This window comes from Parus major, chromosome 1 (assembly GCF_001522545.3).
Source record: "Parus major isolate Abel chromosome 1, Parus_major1.1, whole genome shotgun sequence".
Classification (NCBI taxonomy): Eukaryota; Metazoa; Chordata; class Aves; order Passeriformes; family Paridae; genus Parus; species Parus major.
Genome location: NC_031768.1, coordinates 64,288,150 through 64,304,063, shown reverse-complemented (window position 1 = coordinate 64,304,063; position 15,914 = coordinate 64,288,150).

Sequence of the window (15,914 nt, the reverse complement as noted above, 5' to 3'; positions counted from 1 at the left end):
GCGCAGGCCGCCCCGGGGCGCTCCGCCGTGCTCACCGGCCGCCGCCCCGGGCACGGGGAGGAGCGAGAAGGCGCCCGCCGAGGGATGGAGAGGGGCTCGTCGGCAAGCCGGGAACGCGCACCGCTCGGGACCGCTCGGGAGCAGACCCACCAAGGAGCAGCCTCGACTCCGCAGAAAGTTCGCTGTTACATCGCTCGGCATTTGGGAGCGCCCTGACCCGCTCCATGCAGCCGCGGTGGGGCTCTGTGAGCCCGCCTCCGCGGGGACCTCGCCCGGCGCGCTTCGAGCCTGCAGCCGAGGTTTGCTCCAGGTGGCTCGGACGACGCTCCCTCCCGAGGCGCGGCAAAGGCTCTGCCCTGGCTGCGCCACTCGGCTCAGCCTCCAGCCGGGTGGTCCCTGCCCCTGCGCCGCCCCAGCCTCGCCCGGTGCCACCGGCTCAGCCCGGCCTGGACCTTACGGGACCGAGCCGCAGCCAAGATTGGTAACAGCATAGCAGAGGAAATGAGGCTGCTCAACACCCAATTCCTCACTTTACTTTTCCTTTCCCTAAAAAACTGTGACAGAATTTAAACGCACGAGATTAGAAATGGCAGGAAAAAGATACAACGTGCAGAGACAGATGCATAACAGAACATCCGTGTCTTTGCTGAGTATTGTTTGTTTGTCTGGAGGATAATATAAATAACAATAATAATAATAATAGTAGAACAAAGACAATAATAATACTGATTTGAGATGTGTTTAGACTCAGCCCCGCGTTGGGGTCTGGACACGATGCGCACAGGAGGCCACCTGCCACCACGTGCAGAGCGTGCCGTGCCCGGGCGAACATCCCCGGCTGCCTCCCGCCTGGCACCGCCAGGGACCGGTTTCGCACTTCGCCCGTCTCTTTGGATGAATAGCTTCCAGCGGGGCTCCGAGAGAGAAGCGGGTGAAATAAGCCCAGGGCAGCAGCAGGCAGGACCGAGTCTCAGCGGGGCGTGCAGCGTGGCGCAGGCAGCCCAGCCGCCAGCAGCCCCTTCGCTCCCTGCAGCGCCGGGACGGGAGTGTCCCTCGAACTGCGTTTCATCTGCCTCGCAGGAGCACACCGAGGAGTGAAGCGCTTGCCAAAACAGGCGAGCCTGAAAATGCCGCTACAGCAAATGTGAAGGAACCGCCAGCCACAGCACACTCGAAGGCAACTGTGAGAACAGGAACCAGACCACCAGACCTCCACGGACAGCAGAGGTGATGCAATTAATCTGCATTAAGCTGTGCAGTGAAAATGCCAGATGGATTCTGCCCTGGGACTTCCACGGTTGCAGCATCAAGTCCCTGCATCAGACTGCTGTGTGAACCACTGGCATACTCATTTTAGGTGTGCCCAAGTTAGGCACTGCTGAGATTTCATCAGAAACATACTGCCCTTGGGGACCTGCTCAGAAAGCAGCCTCATCCCGCTGGGCAGTGTGCAGTACAGGCAGGCTGTAACAGGTCTCTGCAGGTGTCTTCCTAAGAGATGTCAGTGGAGATCAGCTCGTGTCAGTTCAGGTACAGCTCAAACACCAAAAGCAGCTGCTTGGAAAGCTGAGCCAGTCATTCTAGTAAGCACACGTGCATGTATGCAAATGTCTGTGTAGACCCATATGTGCATATCCACACCGAGGCAAGGAGAGAGCTGGGTAAATAGAGGCATGCTAGAGGGCCTGAGAGCCTGCAATGAAGGCTATGGCTGCTCCATCAGATTTCGTTGGAACTGGCAATGTGAGCACATCAAAATATTACTGGAGCATTTGTGCCTCTCATGCAGGCTACCAACAGCACTGGTATTGCTCTGTGTTGCTACAGATTGGAAGTGTAGTCACAGCTTACTTTCAGAGGCACTTCCCAGAGAAGAGTGCTTTTTTCCCCCCACATATTTCCTTATTAGATCATGAGAAGCCAACTTCTGTTTTGAGTGTAATATTTAATTTTTCACAAGCAAATACCTCTATAATTAACAGTATTTCCTGTGCCTTTTTATGCATATTGTGACATTTCTACTCTGCAGGGGTGAGCGCAACATGGCACTATCAATGTGTTTTACGTTTTCTGGCATTTTATGTATCATAACCCATTAGCAGCCTCCCGTGGGTCTTCCCAAGCTTGTAATTCCTTATTAAACTAACATTCAGATAAAATCTCTGTGGTATCACTCATGAGAATTAAGTAAACAGAATTTTACCTCTGTTTCAGGACAGTGGAGTCAGGATCCTCGCAACATTTTGAGTGTATTCCTGTTATGTTTTATTCCTAACGTGGAGCTAGCTGCCAAATGTTTCTCAGCAGTAAATACTGTAATCAGGAGAGGGAAGTAAAGGGGAGAAATTAAACATTCTGTGAAACCTGTATCACATACTGAGGTTTTAGGGGTGATAAACAGCATGATTGGGCCTTCCTTTAATCTGCTCACAGTGTCACACCAAAACAAGTACCCCTTAGGACCTTCTCCATTTCTACCTCCCGTGTTACATCCTCCTTCTCAGAACACCTATTGACACATGCTCAGGTGCTGACCATTTTCGATTCAGCCAAATCTTATATATATCCAAAAAAACAAGCAGACTGGGATTTTCCCTTCTCTCTGCAGTTTGTGCAAATATCACTAGGATATATCTCTTTGGTTTATTTTATGAACAGAAAAACACAAGATTAAAGACAGCTTGATAAGTAAGATAGAGTTGGAGCATTTAGGAAATACTAATTGATTTCACCTTCTAATATTAGTGAGTACAAGGTAAGAAGAACTGCAGTAGCTGTGATTCAGTATGACTTTACACAAATCAGGTAAACTTGACTCATTATCCTTAAAGAAGAAAGGAAAAAGCAATGCAGACATTTTAACCATATTTGGTCATTCAATACCAGGTAAAAGATGCCAGAATATTTTTATGTCTCAGCTCCTTTTCTTTATGTGTGAATGAAAATTTTTCTTACTAGCATGGACATTTAGGAGGTTAGGAAATTTTCTCTAAGATGGAGATATATATGTGTAAGAAAGAAACTTAAACAAATTATTTAAAATAATTTTACTCAATTTATTAAAAAGTTCTTTATATTAGTTTTTATTACTTTTAAATAATGGAGAAATATTTTCTTAGACTTCCTATTATTCCCATTTAATTTTAAATATACTTCTAGAAATCTATTGTGCATTAGCAATGATGTAAAATCACACAGAACAATAGTATCTCTTGCTGCAGTTTAGATTTTTTTTTCATGTTTGTTTTGGAGACTACACTTGTACACAAAATAAGGCTTCTGATTTTTTTCTCTGTATTAATCTAATTCATGAAATCTGTAACAAGTTAATTTCAGTAATTCTATTGTTACAGACCATGCACTTCTCCCAGACAGAACTTAGCAAGTGGCAAATGGTTCTTGCCAGCCCACACCAAGCATTCCATACTATTAAGTCTTTCCTTCCACATAACTCAGTGAATTACCATTTATGTACTTAAATACCATTAGACAAAACTCAAGTTTCTGAGACTTGAGAAAAAGCGATTCTGTTTATTGACTGATTGAAAAATATGGATTCTGTGAAACAGGGTGAGGAATCCCAGTCAAAAGCTTTCATTTTCTATGAAACATTTATTGGCAGAGATATCATTCTTGTGAAGGTTTAGTGGGGCAAAAGGGTTGTGAGTGAAGACAGAGACAGAAACGTGCAAGGGAAAGGAGAAGCAGAGGAAGTAGAAAAAAAGATCCAGGGATGTAAAAAAATAGTAACACTTTCTTTTAAACAAGCAAGTACTGATCTCAGTAGGACTCTTTCACTCAGGTTGTTTTTCTATGCCAGAGTAGAATCTCAAAGTATATTTCTTTTATGTTTGTCTTTGGTTGGTTTTTCGAGTTTTGATGGTTTGTTTTTTTGTTTCTTTTTTTCATTAAAAGGTAACAATAAGAATAAAAAAACAGGACAGGTGAAACACAAGTGAACCAAGAGAAGAAATTTACAATACCAATATTTGGTACTTGGTCAACCTTAATTTCAGGTCATGACAAGCAGGTTCTTGTCTGACTTTTTCTAAAGACTTGCAAGTTATTTAGGTAAGAAGATATTTGGGGTTTGTATTTCAATACAGGGAAGAAAGTTGCTTAGGTTTATTGACAAGTAAATTGCTATTTAATTTTATTATTGCAGTTTACATTGAAAGTATGCAGAATTCTATGTAGATTCCCATTTCATTACTATTTAAATCTCAACAATTCATATTATTGGTGGACAGTAAGCAATTAAACTTCTTTTATCTGACTACATTCATTAGTTTCACAGAATTCACATCTGTTATTTTTACTGACTACAAGCTCTTTCTCCTTTCTTCTCCTAACCAGAGTTTTTGAATGATTTAAGCTTGTTTTTCTTTACAGAGAGACTGGAACTTGGTGCGATAAGCTGCACCTCTTTCTTTTGCAACTTTTTAATGTTCATGTTTTAATCACTAAAGTTCTTGGTGTTTTTCAAAGTAATTTAGTTTTTGTCCTCTATGATTATTTTTACATCTGTGCTTCCCAGTAAGCACTTACTTTCTGTCAGAATACTCAGCTGTTACGTTTTGAGGCTTTTCTGGCACAGTCTTCCACTGTTGGGATTTTAGGAAGGAAAGGTCTAATAAATCAATCCCTGTGCTGGAGTGGGATGTGGCTCCAGACTAGAGACATCTAAATTCAGGTGTACACATTTGAACTCCTAAGTATTCTAAGCTCCCTGTAGAGCCAATGGAAATTTATTCAATACAGTAGAGAAAAGTTTAGCTTTGAATGTGCATTTTGAGTTCTGAATGTCTAAGCATTCTACTGAAGGGGACAAACCCCAAAGCAGTGGTGCCTTTTGCTGTTTGAGGTTCATAACACTATCCAAGATGCCTGCAAAAGGTGAACAGGTGGTTTTTGACCTGCCTTGCATTGCCTTGCCAAGGAAATTGCCTTATAGGTGACCTGTATGTTTCTATAAGTTAGACCAAATATTCTGTGAGCTTTTACAGGCTTTGGACACCTATGCACAGCCACCTGAATCCACACTATATCCCTTTTGGCTCTAACAGGAGAGCAAATCTCACGTATAAAAACCAGCATGATAGACACACAGAATCAGATGTTTGAATCTTCATCCTTAGAATAACATAGCCAAAGCCTTAAGACAGCAAAGTTTGTTAAAAGGAGTAGAAAGTAAACCTGAGGAATGATCCCTTTTGCATTTTTCTGAGAGAGCTGAAACTTTTACCTTTGTTTATAGGGTTGGTATCCTGGTAAAGGACCTGAAATCTTGGAAAGAAGTGGCATATTTGAATCAGGAGATAAAAGAAAAAAAGAGGCAGGATTCCAGGGCACCTAGCCAGACATTTTAGGTATCTTTAAGTATGTGGAATAAACAGAACAAAATGTCTTGCTACACAAACAAAGCTATAACTTAATCAGCAAAACAGAGACTTTGTAGGATGAATCAAAGGACTGGAGTGTTGATAGAGAGCAGTACAGGCTGTTCAAGAAAGAAAGGCTGAGAAAAGGGGAAGGCAACATCACGTTACCAAGAATGTGTTTATGATTTGTTAAAAGAGAAGGCAGATACATCAAACATCTCTAAGAGAACTAAATACAAGGTTTCAAAAGATTGGTCTACCTCAAAGCAGTGTGGAGAAGAGGTGACTGAAAATCTTAAACACACACAAAAAAAAGACATTCTTGGGGTTGTGGTACTGCTGTTTTACATACTTAAGTGGCAGAGTGTATACCTAGATTTTATTTGCTCTTAATGGTGTGAAACAGCTGAGAAATAGAAGATGAAGGCCTCTAAATCTGGTAAAAGTGAGTTTGAAATAATAAGATAGAGACCAGCAGAGAACAGTACCTCAAAAAAGTAAGGTGGTAACAAGAAAACTAGTAGGCATTGAGAATGTATTACCAGGAGTGTAACATGTGAGAAACTGTTGTTTTGCTCTAGGTGAGCAGAAGTTTACATCAACTTCAAACCTGATGTTTGACAGAGGTGTAAAAAGAACCTTCTGTAGGGAGCCTAGAGCTCAGCTTGATGGATAATGAGGTAATGTGATCTTTCAGGAATATTTCTTCTACTTGAAAAAATATACCTTCAAGTTGTGACATATAGTTTATGGTTGTGAAAAGGAGTGTACTAAAAAGACAGCTAACATATTCATCAGAAGTAGTAATCAATTTTTCATCTTAGCAAGGAAGACCTAGACTACACATAAGTAGGATGTTCCTAACTATAAAAAGAGTTAAATACTGGGAGATTTCACATCTCCCAGTTGTGGAAATTTGTGGAATCCATATCTTTGAAACATATGAACCTTTTTCTAAGAGTAGGGGTTTTTCCTACTTCAGGATTCTCTAAGTGTCTGTAATGAGATATTTTTTCTCCAAAACTTGGTGTACCCCTTTTTATCAATGATATTTTGGGAAACTGAGTTTTCATGCTGCTAAGAAAGACACGCAGCCAATCTGTTTGCACTCTCAGATGCCATTTGAACAGCATGATTTCACTTTGGAAGCATATGTAGCTTAAGAGACCAAATACTGTTTCTGTCCTGGCCTTTACCTCTGAAAAGGGTGAATTTCAGAGCCTGAACCTCTGAAAAGGTTCTTCCTTTTGGACAGAACCCTATAAAAGCCAGGAGGGTACCAGTGCATTCAAGTGAAAGAATTTGGTTTGTGTCCATTGTGGTTTAAAACAATGGACTTTCAATGAGGAATTCAAGTGCCTAACCACTGTCAGTGTTTCAGATTCCTTAGGCTACTCTAAAGGTCGAAGTAGGTGTAACCCCAGCCTCTGCACTCACCCAAAGAGCAGGAGGGACATTCCACTGTCCAGGAGCTCCCCAGAGCCTAAAATGGCACCAGGAAACTGACTCCTGTCCTGAAAGTGCTTTTTTTGTAGTTTTATCGCTTCCATATTTTCTTTCAGCTAGCATTGTGATAAAACATACATATTTTTTTTCCTTAACCTCTACTTGGAACTCTGTTTTAAATTCAAATCACAGATTAATTACCCAAGCTTTCAAAAAAACCAATTAGTCTTCTCTCTTCACCAGACAAATACATCAGTAATACTTTTATCATCTGAGAAAGGGAGAAATTTTTTTAGATTGTGTGGCGTTTACAGTGTATTAGTGATCTGGCTCATAAAACAGCAGAATGACAACAGTTCAGCTCAGTGGTGGGTTGTATTGAAAGTGTGTAGAACCTGAGAGCATATAAAATTCACTCATTTTGCAGAGAGGCTCTAGAACAAGTAGGGGATGGCAGATATTCAGGCTTGAGTCATCACTTCGCTTCCTGCCTTGTAAATACTTCTTTTGTGCTGTTCCTGAGACTCAGTTTTCTTACTTATGATATGGCAACCCTCTTTCTTTATCACTCCATTATGACTGTGAACTCAGGATCCGGGAATAAATCATAAATATCTGTAAAACCATTAAAGACCCTGTAAGTAGGAACTACAGTTACTACAAAAAGTTTGCTTAGAATGGGTGCTGCACTGATTATCCATTTTGGATAATAATAATAAATTTATTTTTAAAATATTGTTTCCATTAATGTAAAGTGCTGGAAGTGGATTATTTATATATATAAAGGATTGCTTGTAATAAGACTTGCTGTGCATATTGAGACTCACTAATAGGAATAATGGATATGTATATTTGTTATGGCATATTGATGACATTGAGAGAGGCAAAGGGTATCAAGAAGATATCAAAGGTTGTTTCAAGATTGAAGTTGCTATCCTTTAACAGTTGAAAGCAATTTCTTTTACTATACCTTTTATGTTTTTATATAGCTAGGCAAAAATAAAGAGAATTGACTCATGTGTTTTTTTGTTACCATTTTAGAGTGCTCTGGTAGCTTTCTGATTTTTTTTTTCCCTTTTGTCTGTGAGACAGCACAGTATGAAATTGGCTTCCAGGATTTCAAAGTGCTTAATGCAGTCTTTAGCTACATTTTTCTTATTATATTCTCCAAGTGATGTTAAACTATGACAGAAACGTACTTCACATTTGATTATGTGTAACAGAAATGCAAGATAATTTGTTGCATAGATTTCCAGAACATTGCTTAACCATTAATTCTGAGAGACCTTCTCATTTATCCTAAAACAAGAAGATACCATTATCATAGATATTGTTATTCCAGTGTGTTGTGGCCATAGTTATTAGCTGAAGAGAAGTGGCAGAAGCTGGGCAGGGCAGAGGGAGGAGCAAGCACTCCCAGAGAGAGGATATGTCTGTGTCACTGTACACTTCAGCCCTGAGGTGTGGAGTTTTGGGGCACAGGTTTTCTGCGGTGTTCTCCAGCCAAGAAAAAGCCACTGGATGGTGCTGTGGAGACAATTTGCAGTCATGGCACAGACCTGCAAGGTGCACAGCCTCATAGGCTTCTGTGTGAGCCGTGAAAGAGGCTCACACAAAGATTTAAATTTACCCTTTTCTCACATTCTTTATAGAATCCCATGGTAAATTCTAAGTCAACGAATAACAGCTGCAATCTTATTACAAAACATGCATCCTGTGTGTGTGTGTGTGTGTGTGTGTGTGTGTGTGTGTGTATGGGTATCAACTTTTTATTGAAGGAAACTGGTCAAGACTTTATGTTGGTTCAGTATCATTTTCTGGCACTGCACTCACAATAATATAGCCATAAAGCTGTTTGATTTATTTGGTGGAGGTTTAGTAGAGCATATAATCTCTCTGGGCATTTTATGCAGGTAGTATTTGTGCAGAGAGCTTTAGCCTCTTACCACTTGACAACTGACTTCGTAGGAGGGAGAGGAAACAGCTTTGCTCTATCTGTGCCCTGCCTCTGGTCACTGCTGCCCTTGCTGTGGGCAGGGTGAGTGAAAGCATAATTTCCATCAGTACTACGGTGGGACCACTGGGGGATCAAGAAAGTAGAGATCTATTACAGTCAGACCCCCAAAGCCTCTGTACCTCAGGATAATTCAGCACTTGGTGGTCAGATCTTGCTTACACGGGTGCCTTCTATGCAGTTCTAGGAACTCCAGTGAGATCCACATCAGCAGGTGTTAAACAAGTGCCTGTATGAGATACTTTCTTACATATTGCAGCACTGCAGCTGATGTAGACAAAATGCTTGTTCACATTTCACAGACAAAAAAAGTCTTTTCATAGATGGGATTCATCTTGCTGTAGGAATGCCATTTTCTCCTCAGTTACTACCAAGACCCAACAGTGCACTTTGCCTTCTGTAAACATCTGCAGAGTCTCATCCTCATAGCCCTCAGAGACACAGCTGGCCACGGCCTTCAGGGAAAGGACATGTAAGTAATATTGCAATTTGGAAGGAGGACTTTACAAACATTATGTCCATGAGTGTGTGAAACAGAGTTACATCGTCTTAGCTGCATCCTTGAATTCAAGTTTGCTTGATAAGCTGATTTCTTAGTGTCACAATCACTATTGCTCATATATCAGAGGGTGCACTGAAAAAAAATATTGAAATAGCTGTTTCATTTTTTAAATTTGAAATTGCTTGTTCAAGATAAGTTCCTTAAAGTTTCTCTACAATAACTCCATTCCAGATCACTCTTGAGTATTTAGATTTTGCAAATACTCTGTTGCATTCTCTTAAATCCACCAAATCTCTGAAAATGTATGACTATGAATACAGTAAGTAGAATGATCATGGAGATAAACAACAGGAAAATACATATTTTGTATCAGAAGAGAGATAATGAGGATATATTTCTAATAGTCATTCAACATTACTCATTATGTTTCTATAGAGGAGTGAATATTTGGAACAGCTGGTCAGATAATATAAAGTAGAGCTTAAAGGTTATTAGCAATGCTACTGAAGTTATACATGTTTTTGGTGTAAAAGAATGGTAATAAATAAGTGCATTTAGTGATATTAGGATATTTAGTGCAATAGAATAGTGTGTGTTTGTGTAAACAAGCACAAAACTCTTGACAGTAATGATTCTAATGAATGTAATGATTTTGCCCAGTACGACTTAATGGAAAAGAACTTACAGACATGGGAAAATATGAATATGAAAATCCAAAATCTTTATCAATAATTGCCTTCTGGACTATGGTTAACAACATATTAATTTTAAAATATGCACAATCTAATGCTGGCATTTTCACTGAGATTATGCACTTTTCACCACTGCTACCCAATGACTTTGCCTAAATTCAAAATGTAGTGTTTAATGTCTTGCTAGAAAGCCTTTTTCCCCCCACTCTCTTAGATAATTTTGTGGGTGGAAATACTTCTCTGTATAATTGTATTATTTATGCAAGTGACTGTCAAGATTTTCCAGATTTTTTAGGTTTATTAAACGTGTTAAAATTTATGAATAGTTTTTCAAAACTAATGAGATTGCTTGAAAAAATCAGATTTTCTAATCACTGAGATCCTGTGACTGTTAGATCATTTTATTCCATGTAATAATTTTATGTCTACAGAGACCTTTCTCTCTGCTAAAATATTTGTATTTGTCATCATTTAATTTTAATGTCAAATCACTTTTTAATTTAAGCACTATTTCATCTGTCACTCCTATGCTTTCTTACTTCACACATGAATAAAGTACATTTTTCATGCTTTGTCTCCTAAACAATGGTTGCCAAACTAGTCAATATCAACAATCTAAAATGTTAAATTTGAAAGTAATTTTAAAAAAATAATAATTATAATGATGCTTTCACATCTTGTTTCTATCTGGAAAAAATACTGAGGTCTGATGGCTTATGATATTAATATATTTCATTTAGAGGAAGTGAATCTTTAAAAAGTAGCCTGCTGCATGATTAGTCTTAATAAAGTACTTAATAAAGTATTTCTTAATGAAAGAAATAACTTGTGTAGAGTAAAAAGAGGAAAAAAACACCGTTATATTTAAATGAACAGATTTAGTGAAGAATATATGGTTAGATTATTTTTGGCTTTTGGAGAAATCCTTCAGGAGGGGAATGGTGTAGGGGAAATCTCTTCATGGAGCACAGCCACATAATCTCCCACTTAAACTTCCCAATTTCTCTGCCCCATGAGAAGACAGTGCTGGTGCTAGGTAGCACTGATTTTGATCTGTAGTATTAGACAGGAAACAATACCACACTGATGATGAGAAAGAGTCCTCAATTATTTTCCTGATGGGGCAGACATCACTGGCTTCATTACTGGTTTTCTGCCATGAGCTAGGGCTGCTGGAGCCAGGAGGAGTGTGTCAGCCCTGAGCGGCACAGCGATAAATATTCTTCATTGTTATCTGACCAAGTTATACACTCCCATTAATATAGGTCAGTTCAAGTGTTGCTTGTATCTTCTTGTAAGGGTGGGGGGTTTTTTTGGGTAACAAATGTCTCTTGCACTGATATACAGGCAGCCTGAGATATTCAAGAGAGTTCTCTGTCTCCTTTTTATCTCATGTTCAGCCAGCCTTTACATCAGCTTAATGGCACAGATAGTTGTAGCTCTGCTCCCTTGAAGCATACTAGAACATTGCCAGTCATCTTCCAAGCACCAGGAAGTGACAGTCAAACTATCTGAATGGGTCTGAAATATTTTCTGGATCCCTTTAGTATTTCTCTGTAGCAGCACATGCCCACAGAGGCTGTGCCAGCTCAGCAGGGTAGGCTTCTCCATCCACAACGCCCAGCCTAGCTGGCAGCAGGTGCCTGTCACTTTGGGGATCATGAGGGCAGGAACGGGCACAGGGACCTGCTGCTTGTGTTGCCCCCTCCCTCCCCAGCATTCCCAGACAGCTCTCAGCTGCCTGCTCAGCCTGAGGCTCCCACACAGACCACCATCCAAACTACACCCTCCTACCAACTATAACAGAGAAAATACCTTCTATGTATAGAATTCATCCAAATTTCTCCTCTATTTCTCTCTTCTAATTCTAAAAAAACCCCTCATGCGCTGTGGGTAGTGTATACCATACTGTAGTTGTTTTTTACCAAAAGATGATAGAAAGAAACTATTTTAGTAGCCCAAAACGTTTTATTAATAAACCTGTTAGGAGCACTAAATCATGTGACATGCCTGAACTTCCCTGGATTTTTAATTCTGGATTCAAACATTATATGGCGAACTACTTTTTTAAAGGAATTACTCATTTTTTTTAATTTGCAGTCATATCCTCTCTCACAATTTATCTGGCTTCTACTAAAAGTTTAAAAGCTGATTAGATGACGAAATTTTTCAGCAGAAGCAGAACCGATAATTCTGAAAGTCAAACTCAGCTGACCTTCCTAGGTATGCTCAAAAAATGCTCTTTAATTTTGCTTTTTTGATATGTTGCTTTGAAGTATTTTTTCAGTTATATTTTTAGAATTGTTTTTCAAAGCCACTGAAGCTCACATGAAGGTTTGGAGGAAGTTAGCTTAATACAAAATTGCCTCCTATAGGAAGTTAACCCTATATTGTGCATGCATTTTTAATTTTTTTTTTATTTCTTGGCAAAAAATGGTCTCAGTTGCCATCTGTTGCACATTGCCAGATTCATATGAGAAATAAATCTTCTGTGACAGCAGGACATGACTAGCAATTTTCTGTCTATTGCCTGTAAAATCATGTGGCTAATAAAATAGAAATCCATCTCAGATAATGACAGAAGCTGAAGAAAAAATAGACAGTCTTCCATCCTTGAGTAATTAATGACTCAACATAATAATGAGACAGTGTTTCAATTGTAGCATTTGCTCTAATGCCTTGGTGTCTCATAAGAAATTTTCCAGTTAAAAGCAATAAATGGATATGCTTTTTTTTCCTTTTTTTTTTTCTTTTTTTTTTTTTTACTTTATATCTTTTTCTCATTAATCTTCATTAGGGAACTTCCAACCCATGATTTAGAAAGACCCAGACACTAAAAAATGTGTTTCCCAGACTAGTACCCAGTCTGCTTGAACACATGGGCGACATCAAATGATTTATAATGGTCTTGCTCACAAATAGCCTTGCCTTTGCAATGGAGTATGGTAAGGTTTCATTTTATGTCAATAAGGATACACAGAGTGCATCTGCATTTTAAGACAGGGGACACAATCACAGAAACTGTGCATACACTGACTGGCAAACCTAAACTACGGTAACTGGGTTTTCACTTGTTTGGGTTTTGGTTTAGTTCTGAGCTTTTGGATTTTTTTTTTTCTTATTTGTCATTCTCCCCCTCCATCTTCCATACAATGCATCCAAAATATTCAGAGGACTGTGCCAAAGTAATATTTTTTTATGGCAAGAAACAGAGGTGTAAGATGAATTCCCAGGGGCATGACATGAACTTGTGGGTGGGTGTTTGCAGACCAATCTCCCAGACTTTGCTGGGACAGTGTCAATGAGGGGGCGAGGGAGCCAGGACAGGTGTCACCACACCTGCCCTGCCATGTTTTTCTGCATGTTCCTCCCCAGTTTTGCTGTGGGGGAAACATGCAGAAGAGAAACTCCAACATAAAATAACTTTAATGCTATATGTAAAATATGTGGGGAAAGACCACCATATGGAGTGCAATAAAGAGCTAAAATTTTTGACTGTGCAAAAATAGCCAGAGCTTCACAGCTGCTATGTAAAAGCTGCTATGTCTTTTCCTCCTATTATTTTTAAAGCCATATAACCATGGTGCAAAATATACTAAATTATGAAAATGAAAGAATGGGCTTGAACATTGGACATCAAATGTTCACACAGATAAGGGCTTTTTTTTTTCCAGGCCCCTCTAGTCAGATATGAAATAAACAACACCAAATGACAGCAAGTGTTTACTGACCCTCATGCTTTCATATTTAAATTTGTATTCTTCTCAGGGAAGTGCCTATTGTAAGAAAGCTATATATAAGTTGATCTATTGCATCGATATGAGATGAATAAATGAATTTTGTTGGCGTGAATGAGCATAGTTTGGATATAATAACAATGTTTATATGCTCTGCAGTGTATATTTACTGATATTCATTTTCTTGCAATCATTTGCTCTTGTTCTTTTTTGGACTTGATTATTACTGAAATTTCTTGATTCAGAGTATATTTTAGTTGTCTATTGTGCTCATTTATTGAAATTCAGAACAAGTATATTGGTTGTTTATTTCTTAATAGATTTTTTCTTTTTTTTATATATCTGGAGGGATAATTCTACTAGTCACTTGACAAACATGCTCAAAAATAAAGTCATGGAAATGCCTCATTTTCCTGAAAATAGATGTTGTAATACTTTAGAAAGCCAACAGTAAACTTCATTTATTGCATGTTGGAGTCAACAATATCCACTGCAAGATATTTGTATAGATCTATTTTTGCATAAGTAATCTTTATCCGCAAGAAAGTAATTACAAACATTTTAAAGCACATTTTGGTCTATGGTTAAGTGTTCTTTCATAGCCTACCTTGTGTAGCTTAATGTTCAAATTTTATAAATTTAAAATCTTTGATTTATTTTTAAATTATTTTAAGATTAAAGTAATTCAGATCAGACTTTGTGTCATGTTCATACATTATTAAGTGGTGATTTTAAGTATTTACACAGAATTGTGTTATTAATTATTAATAAAACTACCTATCCTATTCATTATAGCTTTGTGAGGGAGGCATAGGGCCACCACAGAAGCCCTGTGTGCTGCTGCAGACCCTCTGGCCTCATTGTCTGTGAATTTGGGGACTAATGCCAGTTTAAAAATACCGATGAAAAAGACAGGAGGATAAAATAAACTGGGAAAGCTGTGCAGCAGTCAGCATGTCAGCAACTGGGTGAAATTAGAGCCTTCCTAAGCCTTCTCACCAGTAAGAAGGTTGATGCAATATCCCCTAACTACAAATACTATTATTTGCACTACACAGAGGGAAATGAGGCCTTTCACTCAAATGTGTTAGAGAACATAATCCAGTAGCTCTTAATAATTTATTTAGCTCAGCACAATCAGAGAAAAAACATTATGACAGAAACTTGGAAAGAATAAGCGATCCTCATCTAGCCCCAGGCAAATTGTATAGAACACAACAGGGCTGTCTGGCAGACAATATCAGCCCCAAGGCTGTTTCAGGGAAACACTGAAAACTACAGCAAATAACATATTGAGAGAGAGAAAAAGAAAAGAAGATACCAGTGGTACCATATAAAACCAAGAATGGATAAAAACTTTACAGTTTCTGGTCAATGTTTGATTAATCAGAACTACAAACCAAAATAATGAAACTTTCTAATGGCATTTCTTAAATGATAAAGATTCCTAATGAAATAGAAATAAGTTCTCTCTCAGATGGACAGGCAGGCAGCTTGCTCAAGGATGAAACAGTAATCAGCACTGTGAGAAAGACTCTATATGTTATAGCTGAGACACTTTCAGGAATAAAATTTATTTTGTTTTCTAGACAATTTATTGATGGGAAATAATTTGTAGTTTTGTAGAATTTCAGAGTTGAGTTCAGATTTTCAAAAATTTCTAGAGATGAAAATTTGGAGCACTGATAGCAGTAATAAGAGACGTCTTGCTTTCATTTGTGAAAGACTGTTAACTACAGTGGCTGAAGTAAAATCTGGGTGCTGTTTTTTAAGAAAGAGAGAGGAATCCTCTTGTTCAAAGCTTTTTATGTATAAATGGTCATCACCCATAAACTTAAGCCTGTGTGCAGTTGTGAGACAGCATCTTGATACATATTTAAAATTAAATTTTTCAGGACAATTAACCAAGCATTAAGGAGACATCACAGTGAACATGGTTTCTCTCTAGGTAACTTATACGCAGAGTTTAATGTTCTCCCCAGTCCCCTGTGCAATACCAGACACATGGGACTGGCCTGCCCTTTGTGGATCCTGTTGTTTCCTAATTAATGTATTTTTGCAATTGACCCAGCCATGAGATACACCAGTACATTAACTCTGTTTCTGGTCTGCTGACTGATGAAGCACATTGCTTTTCATTCT